Genomic DNA, 20,133 nt, shown 5'->3' on the forward strand with positions numbered 1-20,133 from the left:
TACTCTTACTCTTTTACAAAACCTGGCAAAGTTTTCGCTGGGTAGTTCAGGCCCTCAAGTCATTCACAATTAAGTGAGCGTACAGGCAACTAAACGAATATATTCATACTGATCGATCACATACCTCTGATGAACATAATACAAGTGTAATTCCAAATACTAAATTTAGGGAGGCTACATGGACTGAATTCAAGAGGTCCCAGATAGATTCAACTAGCTACAGGAGAGAGCAGAGCAGGCAATGAATGGGTCTATTTGAACAAGAGGAAAAAGATGGGAAATTGTTCCATGAGAATTGACTGTTCCCAAATATTCTCATGGAATAGCAGGATAGCAGGGTAGCAGAAGTGTGGTGGGTGCTGCAGTAAATAAAGGGGTCAAGTACATACATAGTCATGTATCAGCCGAGTTTTTCAGCACCTTTTTAATGCAGTCTTTGTGGTAAAATCAGGTGCCTCTGCTGATATTCGGGGCAGCTTGTACTCGAGTATATACGGCAATGAGGCCACCCACCAGTGCCACTGCCAGCAATTCAATTCCACCTCACAGTACTCCTATGTAAGCTTTCCGAGGCTGTAAACTATTGGAAGCAGAGAGCCTCGTCTTTCTCATAAGGACCAGCTGGTAGTTTTGAGCCACTCACCTTGTGGTTAGCAGTCTAATGTTTATCTGACAGTGTCACCAGGCCACAGTGAGTACCAAATCTCACAAATAAAGGTGGACTCTGCAATGACTGATAAAGGGCTGGAGCATGGTATCGAGCAAGAAACTATTCTGATCGGATTTGAAGTATACCCCTAAGCAGTCGACAGAGCAGAACGTACACTGAAGAAAAGAACCAAACACCGGGAGCTGCATCCGGAGGGGAACCTATCAAGACCTACACTACATGGTGTCCGAGGGGGAGGAGAACGTGAAAGGCACCCAGGTTTGGCGATGGATAGGCTCTGCCAGGTGAGGAGGGAAGAGGGGTGGGGTACGAGGCTTCTCAGCTTGAACAAAGTGCGTCAAGGTGGTGCCACGTCCTGAAACAAGGGTAACAGAGATGCAATTGTCTGGAGATGGATTTGATGGGAATACATGAAATGTGAAGACATCTGTAGAACAACGGTTTGGAAATGCTAGGCAAGAAGCTAGCGGATGATTTTTTTTTAACCTGCATAAAGATGAGAAGTAGAACCAAGGAACTGACAGAATATAAAAGAATGGAGGGAGTGGAGCCAAAGGTCTGGCGTTGTGCGAGAACATGGAAAGTGAACAAGGCAAAAGGCAGGGCGGAGATGAGTCAGAGACCCAAGGCCGAGCATGGCCACAGAAGGCCGGCAGGCAAGAGTTAGACGCAGGAGGCTAAGTTGGTCAGTAATTGAAGCGGTTAGGCAGAACAATGATCTAAATGAGGGCAATGGACCTATTAATTATTAGGCGGTTACAGCGTCGTCTCTGTTGAGTGTTTAGGGCAGAACAGGATTACAATGAATCTGGGTTCACCGTCTCATTAGCAAGGGGTCTGGAACCTGACATAATTGACCACAGCTACATAAAACTATGTTTCCAAACATTTCTCTTTCTTTGTGTGTTTCAATTTTAATATTTTTCATAAAAATGTCTCCCAAAAACAAACCCTGTTGTTTTTAGCAAATTTATTTCAGACACATAAAATACTCGTTCTTATTCTTTAAACAGAACACGAGAATTTTTTTGGCCAAAAAATAGGGCACTTTAAATCTGAACCTTTCTTCTTAGCATAGGAGTTCAGGTGTCACAGTGGCTAAGGGCCCTGCTACTGAGGGCAAGGTCAAACCTACCAACCTCTCCAGGAGAAAAAGCGACGCTCCTCTGTTCCTGTCAAGAACAAAGCCTAGGAAACCCAGTGGGGCCGCTCTACTCTGTCCTACGGGGCTACCTTGAGTTGAAATGATTCAAAGGCAGTGGTTCTTAAATTTTTACCATACATAAACGTAAAGGACATTTTAGTGCAAATCCAACAAATGACTTTTTTTTTAAACAAGACTTATTTCCCAATCCCTTTTATTGGCAATACCAAGCACAATGTAAGATCCAATTCGATTCTCACGAAATCGGGGCTTCAAAAATTTCATGGGAAAAATAAATCCATGATCTTTTCATTCCTTTTTGGCATAATTTTGGGAGCCCTCTTTTATTTACATCAAATGTGTGTTTAATTTGACCTGTGTTAAGCAAAGGAGGCCGAGGGCTTGGGCGTCTGGGGTCTGACCACAAGGTTGAAGCCATCCAGGCACAAGAGACAGATGAGTCTGCTTCTGTAAAGACTGTCAGTCTCACGCAGGGCAGTGGGTTTGGTTCAAGTTTGATATACTTATGCAAAGCTAGTGTGCAAATCAAAACAAAACAAAAACACCTGTTTTATTAGTATAATCTAGAAAATAATCATTTGTTTTACAATAAAAAGATTTTCCCTTTACAAAAGAAAATACTAAAAAAAAAAAAAAACAACCAAGAACCTATTAGTGTTCCTTTAAATGGTAGCCTCTCCCAGGATCGTAAAAAGTTATCATGCGATATTTTATTTGACTTACACAAAATTGTATAGGAATATATTTGTTTAAGGCACATGAGTAGGTATTAAAACAGGTGGTCGTTAATTGCCTTTGAAGGCAAGAATGATGTAGACTGGGCATGTCCAGGAAGTGTCCCTGGCAGGAGAGGCCGGGCACTGAGCAGAATAGCAATCTGTGGGAGAGCCTGGTCTCAGGAGGTGGGGGCTTATTTATCTACAGAAAGACAAGATCCTACAGCTCTGATCTAAGTCTTTAAAAAGGGGAGGGGGAAGGAGGTACTTTGGAATTCTAAACAGGATCCCATTGGAGCAGCTTGAGCCACCGGAGCAAGTTCTTTAGACCTCAAAGCTCTCCGCTGTAAAATCAAAATGAAAGAATGCCTTATAAAATACTGTTTGACTTACAGTTGGCCTTCAAGAATTGTAATGTTCTAGGATCGTTTTAAGGAGTCCCAAGGCACAGTGGGCTGCTACCTACAAAGTCAGAAGTTTGAAACCACCAGAGCCTCCTTGGAAGACAGAGTCTACTCCCGTGAAGAGGTACCATCCGGGAGACCCACAGGAGCAGTTCTATCTTGCCCTAAAGGGTCACTGTGATCCAGAATAAATTTGATGGGGGTGAGTTTGGTTTGGAGTTCAAGGGTCATTGTACTTCACTCAGTCAATCCATAATTAAAACAAGTTGCCATTCTCAAAACCATCTGGCACAAACTGTTGACTGCCCAGTCATGCTGACCTGCTCAGCTGTCTGCATATTCTTAAACTTCTAATCTGTATCAGGATTCTAGAAAACAGGACAAAAGTCTAAGAGATTCTGGGCTAGTTCCTACAATAAATAACTGTCCACCTTTTGACATACTAGCATGTCTGTTAGCAGGCTAACTCCATTTTCACCAATCACTCAATAAAATCACCAAATTTAACTATTAGTTGATAGATTTCTAATGTATGCTGCTGTCCTCAAGAACAGACTTCTCAAAAAAAAAAAAAAAAAGAGAGAGAAGAACAGACTTCTCTTATCGCTTCTCAGCCTTTGGCTAAGATCAAGTGCAGTATCTGTTCTTATCAGTTTAATATCTGATACATCCTCTATCCGAGAACAATATATTATTAAATGGATTTTTGGAATTAGGAGATGGAATAGGAGCTTGCGCCCACTCCACACATCGACCTGGTATTGTGGTACCTCCAGGAACAGTACACTCCCTTTGGGGAGCAAAAAAACAAAACAAGAACAGACTTCTCAGTAAAATTTATTCCTATAAAATATAAATTTCTGATTGAAAATTGTTTTGGGGTTTCTAAAACATCTAGAGTGATACCTGGTTACAGCATCGAGCATTGAGTTTCTAGACAGAACACCAACACAATACATGGTAGAAAAGTCTCTGAAACAAATATATGCCTTTCCAAAGAGTCATTTGAATACATGGCAAGCATTAACCTTTACACTAATGTTTCCTCTGCCATCTCAGTGAGCAACACAAGCAAAGATTTTATATAAAATCCCAAGGGACACATAAATCACCTTGCTTTTCTCAGCTGCCAGGTCAACAATGATGCACAGGAAAAGAAGCCAGCACATTCTTCTTCAACCCCTATGAAGGCATAGACTTCATTCTCCCCAAACACGAAGACCAAAAGAATAAAAGAGGCAAATCATGCCCACAAGCCACAATACAGCTGGCTCATCTAATTTTAGAAAAAAAATAACAAGGAACAGAAAAAAAGTTCTCTCTGGTATAACTCAATCCTTAAATCAGGGAAATTTGAAGAACATACCAAGGGAAAACAAACAGCCTCAGTTCTTTCCTGCAGGATACTTCCTAATCAGTGTCAAATAGAAACAAACGAGATGATTTTAAATGATTTCATAGCACTCTGAACTCTCCCCTGTTGGGAGGAAAAAATCCACTTACAAAGAAAATATCTAAACGTGTGATTTTCGAGCACAAACATGCAAGAACGTGTTTGCCTCCTTGACCAAAGACAAGACAGAAATATAAAAATGCATACATCCACAGCAGGGGTCCTCAAACTTTTAAACAGGGGACCAGTTCACTGTCCTTCAGGCCTGTTGGAGGGCCGGACTATAGTTTGAAAAAAAACTATGAACAAAGTCCTATGCACACTGCACACATCTTATTTTGAAGTAAAAAAACAAACGGGGCAAAAACACCCGGCGGGCCGGATAAATGTCCTCGGCGGGCCGCATGTGGCCCGCGGGCCGTAGTTTGAGGGCACCTGATCCAGAGGTACACATACACGTTAAATTCTCAGAGGCAGAAGCTTGTTCTTTGATTGATATGCTCCATCCTACACAATGTGGCTCATTCTTTTCCGTAGCTGAGACCTCTACCACTATACCACCTGGGCTCAGTAGCTCCTGCTCCATCTGTACAGTGTCTGTATTTCTCTTCCTGAGACCACCAGGCAGAAAGGGAAATCACAGGACGCTGTCTAATGGTCTGTGGGAGAGTACTGGTCATCTACCAGGGCCCTTTGCACCATCGCGTCCAAGAAGGAAACAACTTTCTTTAAAAACCCTCAGCAATGTATTCAAAATAAAGAGCCTGAATTGATACCTTTAGTCAGAACTACGAGTAACTCAGTAAAACCGGCATTAGTGAAAGCCAACTGCAATCTATTTTCAGGGAAATTTAATGTGACTTTGAAAGAGCTTGTGAGGGAAGAACAATTACAATTAAACCTGCAAAAGCAAGAAGCTACAAGGTGGAAACCTGTGAGAAAAGAAAACTCAAACTTTTCACCACGACAAGTGACGGCAAAGTGGCACACGCTGTCCGATGTGGAGACGCGCACGACCGGAAAGCCACGGCAAGGCCGTGCCACCGAGCGCCGCTCTCACAGCTCGGCCGGGGCGTGCAGCACCCGGCAGCCTTGCTTCCATTAACCGTTAACGAGAGAGGGTGCGTTCTCGCCTTTTGGGTATCCAGAAAGTCTAAGTAAATAGAAGCTATAAATTCCCAAGGGCAAAGAACCAGTTAAGCTTACTTGCCAACTTTTTAAAAAATGTAGTTACTAAAGACATTTCTTTTTATGTGAGAAAATATTTATTTCCTTAGACCAAGGCTATCTAAAGATGAAAATTTCCAAAAACCTCATCGAAGCATCTCAATGTTATTATAAGTAGTGCTGTTTAAAAAAAAACACACTCACACAAATAAACAGGCCTAGAGTATATTTCCCGTTGGGTTATAAAAAACATTAAAAGGCCCTAAATAATTGCTTAGTTATATGGGGGGGGGGGGAGAGGGAGGAGACAAAGTCTGCCCTAAAAGCAGATATACTAATATAAGAAAAGTAGTTCAAGGCGTTTTGCAGATGTATTGCAATGCTTAAATGCACCAAAGAAATGACGCAAATTCCCCACTGATCTAATTAATGCCCTAGTTAGTCTCCACTTGCTCCACTCTATTTGACTCCCACCCCTTCTCTGTGTAGCGCCGATCCTGGGAGGACAAGCCTGCAGAGAACAGCGCCTGGGCCCCTCAGCCAGCCTCTTCAGTCGGATTCTAGCAATGAAGTCACTGGCCAAAGACCTGAAGGCAGAGGGAGGGGAAGTCGGGGAACTTCCCCCTCTCTCCTGCAAGTCTCAGAGCCACAGCTCCCAGCTCCCTCCCACAGGCCCTCCTCCACAAAGCCAGCTCTCTGGGCTCTGGTAATCCCCAGAGAAGGAAGGGCTTCTCATTGTCGCTGGTCCCTGGGTTCTCCCTAACCTCTGTAAATAGTACCTTCTTTTGGACCATCAAGGATTAAAATCTCTTTCCTGCCAGGACCCTATCCAATTAAGAAGTTTTAAAAGGTCTTAAGATTCGTGTAAACATGTATTAGTATATATTATTGTTATGCACATAATTGCTAAGAATCACATATAACTAGTTCACTTCCAACTGAAGCTGGTTAACAGCTAAAACAGCCATTACAATTAATTTTAGGTTTGAAATAGAACACTGCATTGTCTTCTAAAGAGGAATGCTATAAATCCCAAATAAGCTTCAAAAGAAAGATCAGTGAAGAGATTCCGGTAACTGATATTTCGCTTCCTTCTACCACACAGTGCCTAGTTAAGCCAAACAATTTTTGTTGTTATTGTTGAAGCCCTCTGTAAGCACAAGAGGAATAAAAAGGTTTGAACTAGTGGTTCTCAAATTTTGTTGTGCACGTAAAAAACAGGGAAGCTTGTTAAAATCCAATGGCTGAATCATACCCACTCTGCCGTGACATATGATTTTATTACTAGCTGCCCAGGTAATTCTGACGCACATATAAAATTAAGAGCGACCTGTAAGTGGCCAACCTCCCAATGCTCTAACATGACCAACAAATCCAACACAGTAACAATAACCGTGCCCACTATGTGCCAGGCAGTGTGATACATGCTTCACATGTATTAGTAGGTAAGCCAGTCTTCACAAGAGCCATCCCAGGTAGGCATCATCATTGCCTCCATTTTACAGAGGCAAAACTGAAGCCCAGAGAAACTGTGCAATCAAGGCCATGAGGAGTAAAGTCAGGATTGCTTCAGGCCAGCATCCTTCATACCCATGAGCAAGACAGCAAGTCTTGGAGCCTAAGTACAACACTGCAGCCCCGGGCCCTCTGCAGTATGAACTGCGCAGTTAGGAAGCAGGACCCAATCCTCCTCAAGTGAGCTTTCTCCACTCACGCTCTACCCACACTGTTCATTATCACGTACTGGTAGAACATTACAATCCTGTATTTGGATATACTGTTCTCCCATGTGGGTACCTATTGTGTGCTAAATAGTTTTCAGGGCTTTGGCATCAGACAGAGCTGGCTTCCAGAGTCACCAAATGTTCACTGCAATCTACGGCTTACGTGATGTCTCTGTGCCTCAGTTTCCTAATGTGTAAAATGAGGGTCATACAACAGAAAAGTGGGTGAAGGGAGACATCAGTCAATGTAAAACATGAAAAAATAATAATTTATAAATTATCAAGGATTCGAGAGGAAGGGAGGGAGGAAGGGGAGGGAAATGAGGAGCTGATACCAAGGGCTCAAGTAGAAAGAAATTGTTTTGAAAATGATGATGGCAACAAATGTAAAAATATGCTTGATACAATGGGTGGATGGATGTATTTTTGAAAAGAGCTGTCTGAGCCCCCATGATTAAAATGATTAAGAAAAAAAAGAGGGGGGAAATGAGGGTCATAATACCAACCTCACTGAAGCTGAACTAACATACTTAGGTGTCAATACCTGACATACAGTGAGCACTCAAACTGTAGCTGCTATTAAAATTATACTCTCTTAGTGGTTACAGCACTCTTCAGGAAAAAGCCAGGGCTAGACACTCTCCTAAAGAAGTACAGTCTCAGAAACTCAGGAACCCACAGGAGCAGCTCCACCCTGCATCATGTGATCACTGTGAGTCAGAATCAACTCGATGGCAGTGTCTGGTTTTGGTTTTGTAGCACCAATGTACTGGTCTTAGTTTCCATAACTTTCTCTTTCTTTCCCTGAAACTATGGTAAAAGATCACACTAGTGTTTATCAAAAAAGCCCTGGTGGTATTGTCAGGTTGGCCTGCTAACCACAAGGTCAGGGTTTCAAACCCATAAGCTGTTCCACAGGAGAAAGTTGAGGCTAGCTGGTCCCATAAAGATTCATAGCATTGGAAACCCGATACAGGGTCACTAGGTCAACCAGATGGCAGTGAGTGAGTGTGTTCATCAGAAGGATGCTAGGAACGGGGCGCATCTCAATGGCCTAATGGTCTCCAGCACACTGATGATCAGAAGAAGCATATTTGAGAGCAAATGAATTTTTAACAACCCATTGCCATCCAGTCAATTCCAACTCATCGCAAACCTACAGGACAGAGAAGAATTGCCCCCCATGTACACCAAGGCTATAAATCTTTTTTCTTTCTTTCTTTCTTTTTTTTTAAGGCTGTAAATCTTGCCAGAAGCAAACTGCCACCTCTTACTTCTGTGGGTTCCAACAGCCAAGTTTTGGTCAGCAGCCAAGTACTTTAACCACTGTACTACCAGGTAGCTCTCAAATCATACCACTTTGACAACTGTCTATTTCCCAACCTCATGATCAGAGCTGTTGATGACACACTGCGATGAAGAGTCTATAATTACGTTCATTCAACACAATAATGAAATGACACTCAGCACCGGGACTTGAATACTCAGAACAGTGTCTGACCTATATAGCACACGCTCAAATATTTGTTGAGTGAATGAACACACACAGGAGCCAACGCTGACACACCTTAGGATTTTAGTGACTCTTTATAAAGATGGGTATAATCACCAAATTTGATGCCAAAGTGCCCGGTATTAAAAGGTACTTTATAATTCTCCTTTTTAGAAAAGTGTTGGCTAAATAAATAAATAAATGTTGGCTTTTCTTTAAAAGCTCTCCAATTAGAAAGGTTAATTAGAATACTCAGCTCCATTAATCTAATGAAAATGATGCATCACGCTCACCCCCTACCTTCCTTTTTTTAATTTTTAAGTTTTTAGCAACCATAACTTGAGTGATTCTGATTTTTCAGAATTTCTGAAACCATGTGAATCAAAGTCATAAGACAAAGTCAGTCAGTGATAGGGGCCAGTGATGGCTCAGTGGTACAATTCTTGCCCTTGGTACAGGAGACCCAGGTTCAACTGCGGCCAAAGAACCAACAGGCAGCTGCTGCTCCTCTTTCAGTAGAGGCTCGCGTGTCACCGTGCAGCTTGAAAACTACTTTGAAACTACTTTGGCAGTTTTCAGACTAAGATTGATAGATCAGAACGAAATGCCTGTAATCTAATTCTGAAAAATCAGCCCATGAAAACCCTCTAATTGTGGAAATGGCACAAGACTGGGCATCATGTCTGTTCATCTGGGTTGACTAGAGAAACAAATTTGTAGACATTCATCTGTATATAAGAAAGAGCTTTAAAGACAAGAACAGTTGAATATTGAGAAAACATCCCAGCCCAGTCCAGATCAAGTCTATAAGTCCAATATTATCCCATATGTCTGATACCAATCTATAATGTCCTCTTCAGACTCATGAAACACATGCAATGATGCTGGATGCAGGACAATCATAGGCCAGTGGGTGGGAAGTCCTGTGGATCCAGTGGCGTTGTAAGCATCTCAATGCTGGCAGGGGCTTCCACGGGGCTCCTCCAGGTCCAGGGTTCTCACTGCCATCAGCACAGCCCCATGTGTCTTGTCAATAGAGAGACTCTTGGAGAGTCAGTGAAGAGAGAGAAGATTCCCACCTCCAAGGAGGAAAATGCAGGGTTCCCACACTTCGCAGGAGAAGGCCATACCCACACAGAGGCCTCGTTGGTTATATCTTGATTGACAGGTCAGACTCCACCCCTTCACTCGTCATCCTCTCAAAGTGACACCAGATTCTGTAACTACCACAATGTCCATGAGTTGGAGATCACGGTGATGGCAGCAAACCAAATGCTACCCTAAACATCTAGACGACAGAGAACTACTCAGTAGGGTGGAGAACTGGCGTCACTGCTGTGGGAATGAATAAATAGAGGGTTCATTCTAAACTCTGCTGACCTTCAAGAAGTCTCATAATTTTTCTCATCTTCAGTCTCCAGAGGTAATAATAAACTCACCACCCCAACCCCATCTCACTCATCAAGTTGTGTTAAGGACCAAATGTATGTAAAATGATTTTGAAAACAATACTTCATACAAGTAGGATATTCACTTGTGCATAACCTCTTTGGATTTTGAAAAGAAGGGCTTCTCTTTTTTTCTCTCCCAATTTTATGTCTTAGTCACTCTTTCAGTTTCCTAGATCTAAAGGTCTGCCAGGTAGGGAGGAACCAGTGCACACCTTTAATTATATCTCAAACACAGTAAGCCCTCAGTAAATATTTGTTGGAAGAGACTCATTTACATATAATAGAAACCAAAAAGACTAGCACGTACAATTCACTGCCTTCGAAAGGATAATCAGGAGGTTAATTTCAAATAAAACAAGTGAAATCTAGACAAAAGATGCCTGTACTGATGCCACCAGCACCACCTGCCTTTGTGCATGACACTCAGGATGGAGGAGCTGCCTGTGTGACTACGCACTGAAGGAATGTGCTTCAGTGTTTTGGTTTCACCTGAGACCGGCTCTCTGCGTTTCCTCTAGATTTACTACTCAGAAGAGCTCTAAAGATGCCAGGTCTGTTCTTCTGGTTTTACTTCAGCATTAAAATGGGGAAATTTTCAGGTCATTCCTTATTCCCGATTTTAAAAAAGAGTTTATTTTTTAAATCCATAAACAGAAACATATCATCTAATACTTGCATTTTGAGATTAGCCGTCCACGCGTGTGAGAGAAGAACTGTTCCCCACAGTGTCCAATGGCTACCTTTTCAGGGGTAAATTGTCAGAGGCGCCCCCGAGGGAATGCAAACTGCCCGGCCTCCAGGAAGCAGTCAAGCACATTAATCTTGTGTACCACCCAAGGGTTCCTTCCACACATTAAACAACACCTCAAAAATACAAGTTAGGAACTTACTTCATTCTAACAAGTTCATAAATATCTATAGCAAAAAAATAACAATAATAACCAAACAGCTATGTCATAGATCATCCTTCAATAAAAGCCTTTGGATTCTGGATTTGTATTTATAATCAATAATATTGGTACAAAATTCCTAATAGTTCAAACCAACTAATGAGACCATAGTCTAAAACTCTAGCTACCCAATTCATCCTCTACCCTTTTCTGCTCATTTTCCCACCTCCATTCTATTACTGAAACATGACTTTTGATCCGTTACAAGAGATCAACTTTATGTGCTCATTTTTGCTCTCTTTGTCTACCACAGCTCAAGGGACATTCCTAAAAGAAACAAGAGCCATAAGAAGGATGTGTCCTAATAGTCGAGGTGACAATTTAATCATAATCTCAAAACAAATTTCCCCCTCGTGGGATTACCTAATTACATAATATTTAAAATATAGCTATTGTATTTATGGACAACAATTTTATTTCGGGAAAATTTCAAAGTTTTATCATAACCACGAACATTTCATTTTAACTATAATGAAAACTAGTACTAGATTACAGTCCAAGTCTAGTGCGTCTAAAGACCATTAAATAAAAAGCATCACTTGCAATATCTCCTGCCTTGGCCTTGCAAAAGAATAAGGTTTGTTTAGGCAATAATTTAGACTTCACCTTATTTGTGATAACTGCGAGGTATAATTTTACTATCTTATTTAAATTTTTTGAATTTGAATGCTTTCTTACACCAACTTTTTCCAATAAAGTCCACTATGAAACCAAATATATAAATAAATCAGGAAAAGTCATCACAATGATGTATATAGTTCTGGAACCATATCAGAAATGATCAACAACATGAGATCACTTTTTGACTTTGAACTTAAGAATGAAGAAACACACACGGAATTCTAAATTAGGTCCACTCCGAGTACTTCCTTGAAACCTCTTGTTACATTCTTTTAACATAATACCAGTTCTATAGATTTATTTAAATAATCTACCAATAGAGCTGAAATCCAGGCAACCAGGCCTGGGAGAAAGAACAAAAGCTCCAGGGTGAGAAGCTTCGGGTATAAATCCAGATAAACAGCACCGTGAGTGAAGTGCTTAATTCTCCAAGCCTCCATTTCCCCCGATGTTAAGACTACACCACCACTCACCTCAAAAATGATTTTCCAGAGCAACCAGCTCAGTTAGTGTTTCACTGACGGTAGCCGGCTAACTGGGTGACATTCTTACCCTCCTAATAAACTGACTCAGAAATGATTATGAATTGTCTTATGACAAGCATCACAATTAAACTGCATGGGATTTATTAAAAGTGGTGTTCTTTTCACAATCCTTTAAAATATGGTACTTTTAATACACAGAAGTTACGCAGAGGTCAAAGATATCTTTTTGAAGCTGACATTTTTACATATCAGAGAGGGCTTCAAGTATCAACCGACAGTGAAAATTGGCTTTTGTGATCCTGTGTTTGTTTCAGTATTTGGGGTACTAGTATTTATTCGAATTCCACAAGGTCAAACCTATAAAATTTTCTATCTTGGAACCCAGATACCGCAGGTCCTCCAAACAATGGGCCACATGATATACCACAGACTGCAGGCAGAAGTCACAACAGGATGAGAGGACAGCCTCCAGCCTCTCTCAGATTTCCTGGCCACTGTTATTTTAAAACTTGATCACACAAACATAAACAGGCGGAAAAACTCCATCTCAGATAAGCCTCCTGGGTTAGGCTCTAACTACTGCTGGAATCTTTTCAATCCCTTGCATCAAATGCTGCATGAGCTCACTCCATTTGTCTAATGTCTCTAGGACTAACGAAGAGCGTCCATGCTTTGTATATCATGGACATAGTTTTATATCTAAGGCCTCCTCTTTGTGACTGGCACTGCGTTCTAAAATTAGTTCTTTAAAACACAAATGTAACTTACAGCATGCAAGCAGGCCATACAAAGGTAACAGCAAATGTGCCGAAAACAAAAATGACTTCTATTCACCACTCTGGATGTGATCCCTGTGCGACTGAAAATACTCAAACTAAGCTGGATATTTAAAAGTCAATAAGCTATTTTTGAATGGCTGTATTGTTTCCAGCTCCGGCCATAACTCACTTTGTAACATTTGTGGTGTTTCTAAAATTGATGATAAAAGACAGTATGCTAAATTCACTAAGTAATTTCCAACTGGAAAACCACAATACCCAAGACATCTATGAAGTTTAGTTAATTTGTACAGAAATGCTGCTTTGCTGCCAACCTTTGTACTGTACCCACTACCAACTCAAGTTAAAGATCCACATTTTATGGTGCGAGGACGTTTCCTGTTAAGCCTTAAGACTACTAGACTTTAAAACTCTCAAGTGCTGACTATCTTTAGCTGTATTGCTAAATATGCCCCCACCAGAAACCAAACTTTTATTCAATTCGGGCAGTGGTCCTCACCTGCGACTAAAGCTGCAAGTGGATTTTGCTGCATCTCTCCACCAAAAATGTCTAGCCAGATTAAGGTCTGTTTTCTGAAACTGTGCAGCCCTATTTCTGACACACATGCTCTACTAGCAGCATTAACAAATTAGTCCTCACTTAGGGCAAAAACTTCAGACTTCGGTCATTTTAAGGAGTCTAGGAAATTACCACTTGTATTGACAGAAGCAAGCATACTTTGGGTACTGGGCGATCTACGAATGAAAAGACAACTTTGGAGAGTCCCAACCTAGTCTCCAAATGATTAAACTGTACAAAACGGCTCCTCACATCCCAGAACAAAACGCACTCTTCCTGCACGGAAGGTTACACTTGTTTACAGAAAGAGAACCTAAAACGATCACGGGGTGGCCAAGTCAGAGGTGGACACCTGAGTGGTGAGCCTCTGAGACCAGAGAAGAAATGCGACAATAAGCCCGTGAAAGGAGAGTCTCATTGTCCACCTGAGGAAATGTGAGCCACCACCGGCACGAAGAAGGGCGGCCGCCGGCGCCCGGGCACGGTCACCGCCCGGTGCCGCCCATCACCTGCTTCACCCACCTGCGTCCTGGGAAAGGGAAACGAGCCGCCAGCCCGGGCGCAGGGCCTGGCCGGGAAGAGCTTCGGGGCACTTACCGGTGCGGGCGCAGAGACAGGTGTGCGGCACCGGGGTTACCTGTCGCCAGTGAGACTGGGGGGCGTGCGTGAGCGGTGACGAGGAGCAGGGAGGAAGGACGACGCGGGCGGCACAGGGAGCGGGAGGTGACCACGGCGGCCAGGATCCTGCTCGCTTCCTGCTCCGACAGCTCCCCGGGGCCGTCTCCGCCCGCCGGCCGGCACCCCGCCGAGTGCCCGGCTCCGCCGCTGCGCACGTCACGGCTACGGAGCGCCCGAAGGGGCGGGGGCGGCGCCGGCCGGGGCGGGGTGGCGCTCGGCGGCGGGCACGCGCTCCGGGAGGGGGCGCCGGCGCTGCCTCTCCGGGGACCCCGCCCCTCTGTCCCCCCCCGGGGCGGGGCGAGCCGGCGGCGGGCACGCGCTCCGGGAGGGGGCGCCCGCGGTGCCTCGCCAGGGACCCCGCCCCTCTGTCCCCCCGGGCCAAGGCCGCGCTCCGTGAGGGGGCGCCCGCGGTGCCTCGCCGGGGACCCCGCCCCTCTGTCCCCCCGGGCCGAGGCCGCGCTCCGTGAGGGGGCGCCGGCGGTGCCTCGCCGGGGACCCCGCCCCTCTGTCCCCCCTGGGGCGGGGGCGGGGCGAGCCGACGGCGGGCACGCGCTCCGTGAGGGGGCGCCCGCGGTGCCTCTCCGGGGACCCCGCCCCTCTGTCCCCCCGGGCCGAGGCCGCGCTCCGTGAGGCGTCCCCGGCGCTCCCTCTCCGGGGACCCCGTTCCTCTGTCCCCCACCCCCCCGGGGCAGGGCGAGCCGGCGGCGGGCACGCGCTCCGGGAGGGGGCGCCCGCGGTGCCTCTCCGGGGACCCCGCCCCTCTGTCCCCCCGGGCCGAGGCCGCGCTCCGGGAGGGGGCGCCCGCGGTGCCTCTCCGGGGACCCCGCCCCTCTGTCCCCCCCGGGCCGAGGCCGCGCTCCGGGAGGGGGCGCCTCCCCGGGGACCCCTCCCCACTGTCCCCCGGGGCGGGGCGAGCCGGCGGCGCGGAGCCGTGCGAGCTGGGCCGGGGTCGCCGCCGCCGGGACTTGGCTGGGTCCGGCCCCAAGTCCTGGCTCCTCCGGCCTGGGCACAGCCCCTTCCTGCAAGCCTATTGTTTGCGGCCGCTCCAGACTCGGCGCGCTGGCTGTGCGGACCGGCAGCCGCCGGAATCCGACCTCGGGGGAGAAGCTGTGGGCCAGGGACCGGACCCCGGGGTCGGCCGGCCGGCCGGCCCAAGCAGCACCGCCCTCGCCCGCAGCGCGGTCCCGGTGGCTTCCCACGAGCGGGTGGCCCGCACCAGCGACACGCTGTTCTGCTTTGGTCGGGGGGGATTTTATGGTTATTTTTGTTTGGGTTTCGTTGGCTGGTTTGTTTTTTTGTTGCTCTCCTCTACTCGTCCCTCCTCCAACTTTTTCATTATTACAGCTCCGATCTTTATTGTGTATCAAAACAGTATTTACTGTTTGTATGATGGACACATCTGTGAATTATCATTTGAACTTAAATATGAAGTAGCTATGCAAATTTGGATTAGATCGTAAAAGTTTACACTGCCTTCATGACCAATAGGAGCTGGTCTTTAAATGATACCTGGCTGTGGTGGCAACTATCACAAACTGGACAAAATGAAAATTGAGTTCACTCCCTCCACACCCCATCATTTCCAATTAGCAACTCTGAATTTTAGGGAAATCTAGAAGATTCAAGGAAGGAGAAAGGTTCTCATACTCAGCTGGTCCACAGTTCCCATATGACCATGTATGTATGTTAGCATACGATTAAAAGGAAAATTTTAAGAAATAGGGAAGTAAGAAAGAGGAAATGAAACCATGAAAGGAAATAATTTGCAGCAATCTCAGAATTTTAAATCTATATTGCCAGGTAGATCTTAAGTATATATGTTAAACTCTACTTGCTTATTTAGTTGATTATATCACTCACTGCCATCAATTCCATGCCTCCTCACAGTAACCCCATAGGGCAGGAAAGAACTGCCCAGGTGAGTTTCCTAAATTAAATCTAGGCTAGAAAATTTCAGCTTTATCTTAGGGAACTGGCTGGTGGCTTCAAACTACTCACCGTGCCGTTAACAGCAAGGTCACCAAAGCTCCTTGATGATGGTGTTTAAATTACCTAAGACTCTTTCTTCTTCCCCCCTCCTAATTTCAGAGTCATAAATTCCAATACATTCTACATCATAAATTAGTTCAAAGTTGATACATTTTCTATTTATCCTTCTGCAAGCCTTCATCATCCTTTAGCTGAAATTTTGACTTTGCTCGTTCTAGTTCGCTCCCTCCACAAAAACCCAGATTGATTCTGACCCAGAGACTAAAGCATAACATAGAACTGCCCCTATGAATTTTGAAAACTAACTACAAGAATAGAAATCCTCATCACCTGCCCCCAAATGGATGATGTCAACCATTTACAAAATCCTTGCACCTTTCAAATAAATTTAAACTCATTTATGTGGAATATAGAACGTTCACACCCTCGATCTACAATCATCGACATGCCATGCTCTCTCATGACCACTGACCCCACTCCATCCGTGCCTAATCTTAGTCTCATGAACTCAGTTCACATAAATCTGTGCTTCTCAACCTGTGGGTCACGGCCCCTTTGGGGGCCGAACGACCTTTTCACAAGAAAACACATTTCCGATGGTCTTAAGAACTAAGACACTATATGTATATATATATATACCATATTAAATGAAGGGGGAAGTGCAGAGTGGAGACCCAAGGCCCAAGTGTCGACCAATGGAGATCCCCTCATAGAGGGGTTTAGGAGAGGAGATGGGTTAATTAGGGTGTGAGGTAGTATCGATGAAGAACACAGCTTTCCCTCAGATCCTGGATGCTTCCTCCCCCCAACTACCATGATCCGAATTCTACCTTGCAGGGCTGGATAGGACAGAGGCTGTACACTGGTGCATATGAGGGTTGGAGGTACAGGGAATCCAGGGTGGATGATACCTTCAGGACCAAGGGTGTGAGGGATGATGCTGGGAGAGTGGAGGGTGAGTGGGTTGGAAAGGGGGAACTGATTACAAGGAGCCACATGTGACCTCTTCCCTGGGAGAGGGACAGCAGAGAAGGGGGGAAGGGAGACTCCGGATAGGGCAAGATATGACAAAATAACGATGTATAAATTACCAAGGGCATATGAGAGAGGGGGGAATGGGAGGGAGGGGGAAAAAAAAGAGGACCTGATGCAAGGGGCTTAAGTGGAGAGCAAATGCCTTGAGAATGATTGGGGCAGGGAATGTATGGATGTGCTTTATACAATTGATGTATGTATATGTATGGATTGTGGTAAGAGTTGTATGAGTCCCTAATAAAATGTAAAAGAAGAAAAGAGAAAAAAATGATTAGGGCAAAGACTGTACAGATGTGCTTTATACAATTGATGTATGTATATGTATGAACTGTGAAAAGAATTGTATGAGCCCCAATAAATTGTTAAAAAAAAAAAAAGAGAAAAAAAAAAAAAGAACTAAGACACTGCGCCTCTATCCTCCAGGCCCACATGCAGACTCGCCCACATACAAGTACAGGCATGAAGACTGTTACCCATGCTATATACCATGCTTCAAGACAAGATTTCATTTATTTGTAATTAAAAATAAATACGTCACAATATATAGTTACATATTGTTTTGTGATTAATCACTATCTTTGATTATGTTCAATTTGTAACAATGAAAATAGATTATGATTCATAACAGTAGCAAAATTGCAGTTATGAAGTAGCAACGAAAATAATTTGATGGTTGGGGTCACTACATGAGGAACTGTGTGAAAGGGTCACAGCATTCGGAAGGTTAGAACCACTGACTTCAAGGCTTGTTTCCATACAAGCGGCCATTTAAGCGAGATGTCAACTAAGTCCACATGGAAGAAGCACGCCAATATCAGTGAGCAAAGGATTGTAAATCATAGAGTCTGAAGCCAAAGGAGAGAATAGTATCAGAGCCTAAATTGTGGGATTCTGGTTTGCAGAAGGCTATGGATGCCCGATAATTTGGGGAGCTCTGTACAGGAAATAAGCCTCCGGTGATTTCCCTCATTCCGTAACGGAGGCATGGGAATAAGTTGGTTACCAGACAGAGTGGGTTGGAGGGATGGCAATAGGAGATAAAAGTAATAAATCAGACTTGAACAGTTAAAACCATGTCACCTGATTGCGCCCCCCACCCCCGACACACATTGGGCCTGCTCTGGTTTTCAACATTTCCTGTGTTCCGGTTTGTTTGTTTGTTTTTCATATTGGGGTTTGGCTAATATATTTTGTCATTGAGGCAGCCGTTTGAGTTTTTGTTAAGTGTTTTTCTGGTTTTCGGCATATGACACCCAGGATTGATGAACCTGTAGGCACGGCAAGTAGAATAAGGGTTCCTGGGGGGTAGTGTGGGGAGGGGGATAAAGGGGAGATGATGGCAAAGGGTTCAAGAAGGAAGAGAAGGTTTTGAAACATTGGTGTGCCAGTATTGTGCAACATGGCTTAATGTGATTGAATTATGGAATGATATATCTGTATTAGCTGCCAATAAATTTTGGGGAAAAAGAACAATTCTTATTTTCTCTGTCCTATCTCCCTGGAAAAAATACCTTTTCTTTATTTTCCAATGCATGCATCATTTCATTTCTATATGGTAACAATTGTCGAGTGGCTTTACAATTGCATTTTGGAAATGATGATGGCAACATATGTACAAATGTGCTTGTGATACCATTGATGTATGGATTGTTATAAGAACTGTAAGAGCACACAAGAAAATGATTTACTAAACTAAAACATATTTGGTAATTGCGACGACATCATGGCCATATGTTTACCCCATAACAACCCTTCAAGACTGAGTTCTTTGAAGTAAAATTTGCCCCAGGATTTCATTCAAGTTAGCACATTGGCTATCATAATAGTGCTAACATTTATTGGCTGCTTAACTGCGTGCTAGCACTGTGCTAAGCACTTTACAGAGCCCATGGCAATAAGTCTTCACAGCCCTCTCACGTAGGCAAGTGGGCACTGGCGTTTGCCTGCAGGATTTCTGTATACCTGTAGTACTTGGGAAGCTGTCATGATGTTTCATGAGGCAGCCTCCCTTACTTTATGGAAACTGATTTGAGCCAATGTTCCTTTTTAACCACTAGGGATAGTTAGGACACAGGCATGGCGTGGGGCTTAGGCTGATCCAATCAGATGCCCTTACCTGAAACTTGAAAGCTTTGCAAAGTGGTGCAAAAATGCATGGGTGGATAGCAATATGTGATAGTATCATGGGTGAGCGCGGCAGCAATGGCATACTAAATGGATGGCCTGCACATTTTAGACACTCAGTCCTCCCTCATTCCCCGTGGCTCTGTAACATACAAGGGGCTTCAAAAATTCGTGGAAAAGAGTGAACATTTTTCATGCGCTTTGTAATGCTGGGTTGTGTTGTAACCTTCCAGGAGATACCTATTCTGAATAATTAGATGATGTCTCTGTCACCTTCAGTTCAGAAGCACAATTGATCCATCGCAGAGTAATCAGAAATAAATGCTTATTTAAATGCGGTGAAGAAAGCTGATGGTGCCCAGCTGTCAAAAGATATAGAATCTGGGGTCCTATAGGCTGTAAGATAAACAAGGGACCCTCTGACTGAGAAACATCCAAGCCCACATGGAAGAAGCACACCAGCCTGTGAGATCACAAGGCGTCGAAGGGATCAGGTATCAGGCATCAAAGACACCCCCCCCAAAATAAAAAGATCATAGTATTGTGAAAGTGGGGGAGTGCGGCGTGGGACCACAGGACCCATCTGTGGGAAATTGGACATCCTCTTACAGAAGGGCCGCAGGGAGGAGACGAGGCAGTCAGGGTGCAGTGTAGCAATGATGAAATATACAATTTTCCTCTAGTTCTTTAATGCTTCCTCCCCGCACTATCATGATCCCAATTCTACCTTG

At 44.3% G+C, this 20,133-nt stretch overlaps 1 protein-coding gene and 1 non-coding gene across 3 annotated transcripts in view; one reads left to right on the forward strand and one right to left on the reverse strand.

Annotated features, from left to right (window-relative positions):
* Positions 1–14,401, reverse strand: part of MYO6 (myosin VI) — a 172,449-nt gene extending 158,048 nt beyond the window's left edge. For both annotated transcript variants that reach the window (XM_075554867.1, XM_075554868.1), the window contains exon 1: positions 14,174–14,401. The gene's annotated coding sequence lies outside the window, so the exon portion shown is untranslated. The remainder of the gene's footprint in view (positions 1–14,173) is intronic.
* On the forward strand, positions 3,558–3,747 carry LOC142453883 (U2 spliceosomal RNA). Its single transcript, XR_012785456.1, has one exon. It is a non-coding gene; the product is annotated as a U2 spliceosomal RNA (small nuclear RNA).
* Positions 14,402–20,133: the final 5,732 nt, after the last annotated feature.

Source organism: Tenrec ecaudatus, chromosome 7 (assembly GCF_050624435.1).
Source record: "Tenrec ecaudatus isolate mTenEca1 chromosome 7, mTenEca1.hap1, whole genome shotgun sequence".
Taxonomy (NCBI): Eukaryota; Metazoa; Chordata; class Mammalia; order Afrosoricida; family Tenrecidae; genus Tenrec; species Tenrec ecaudatus.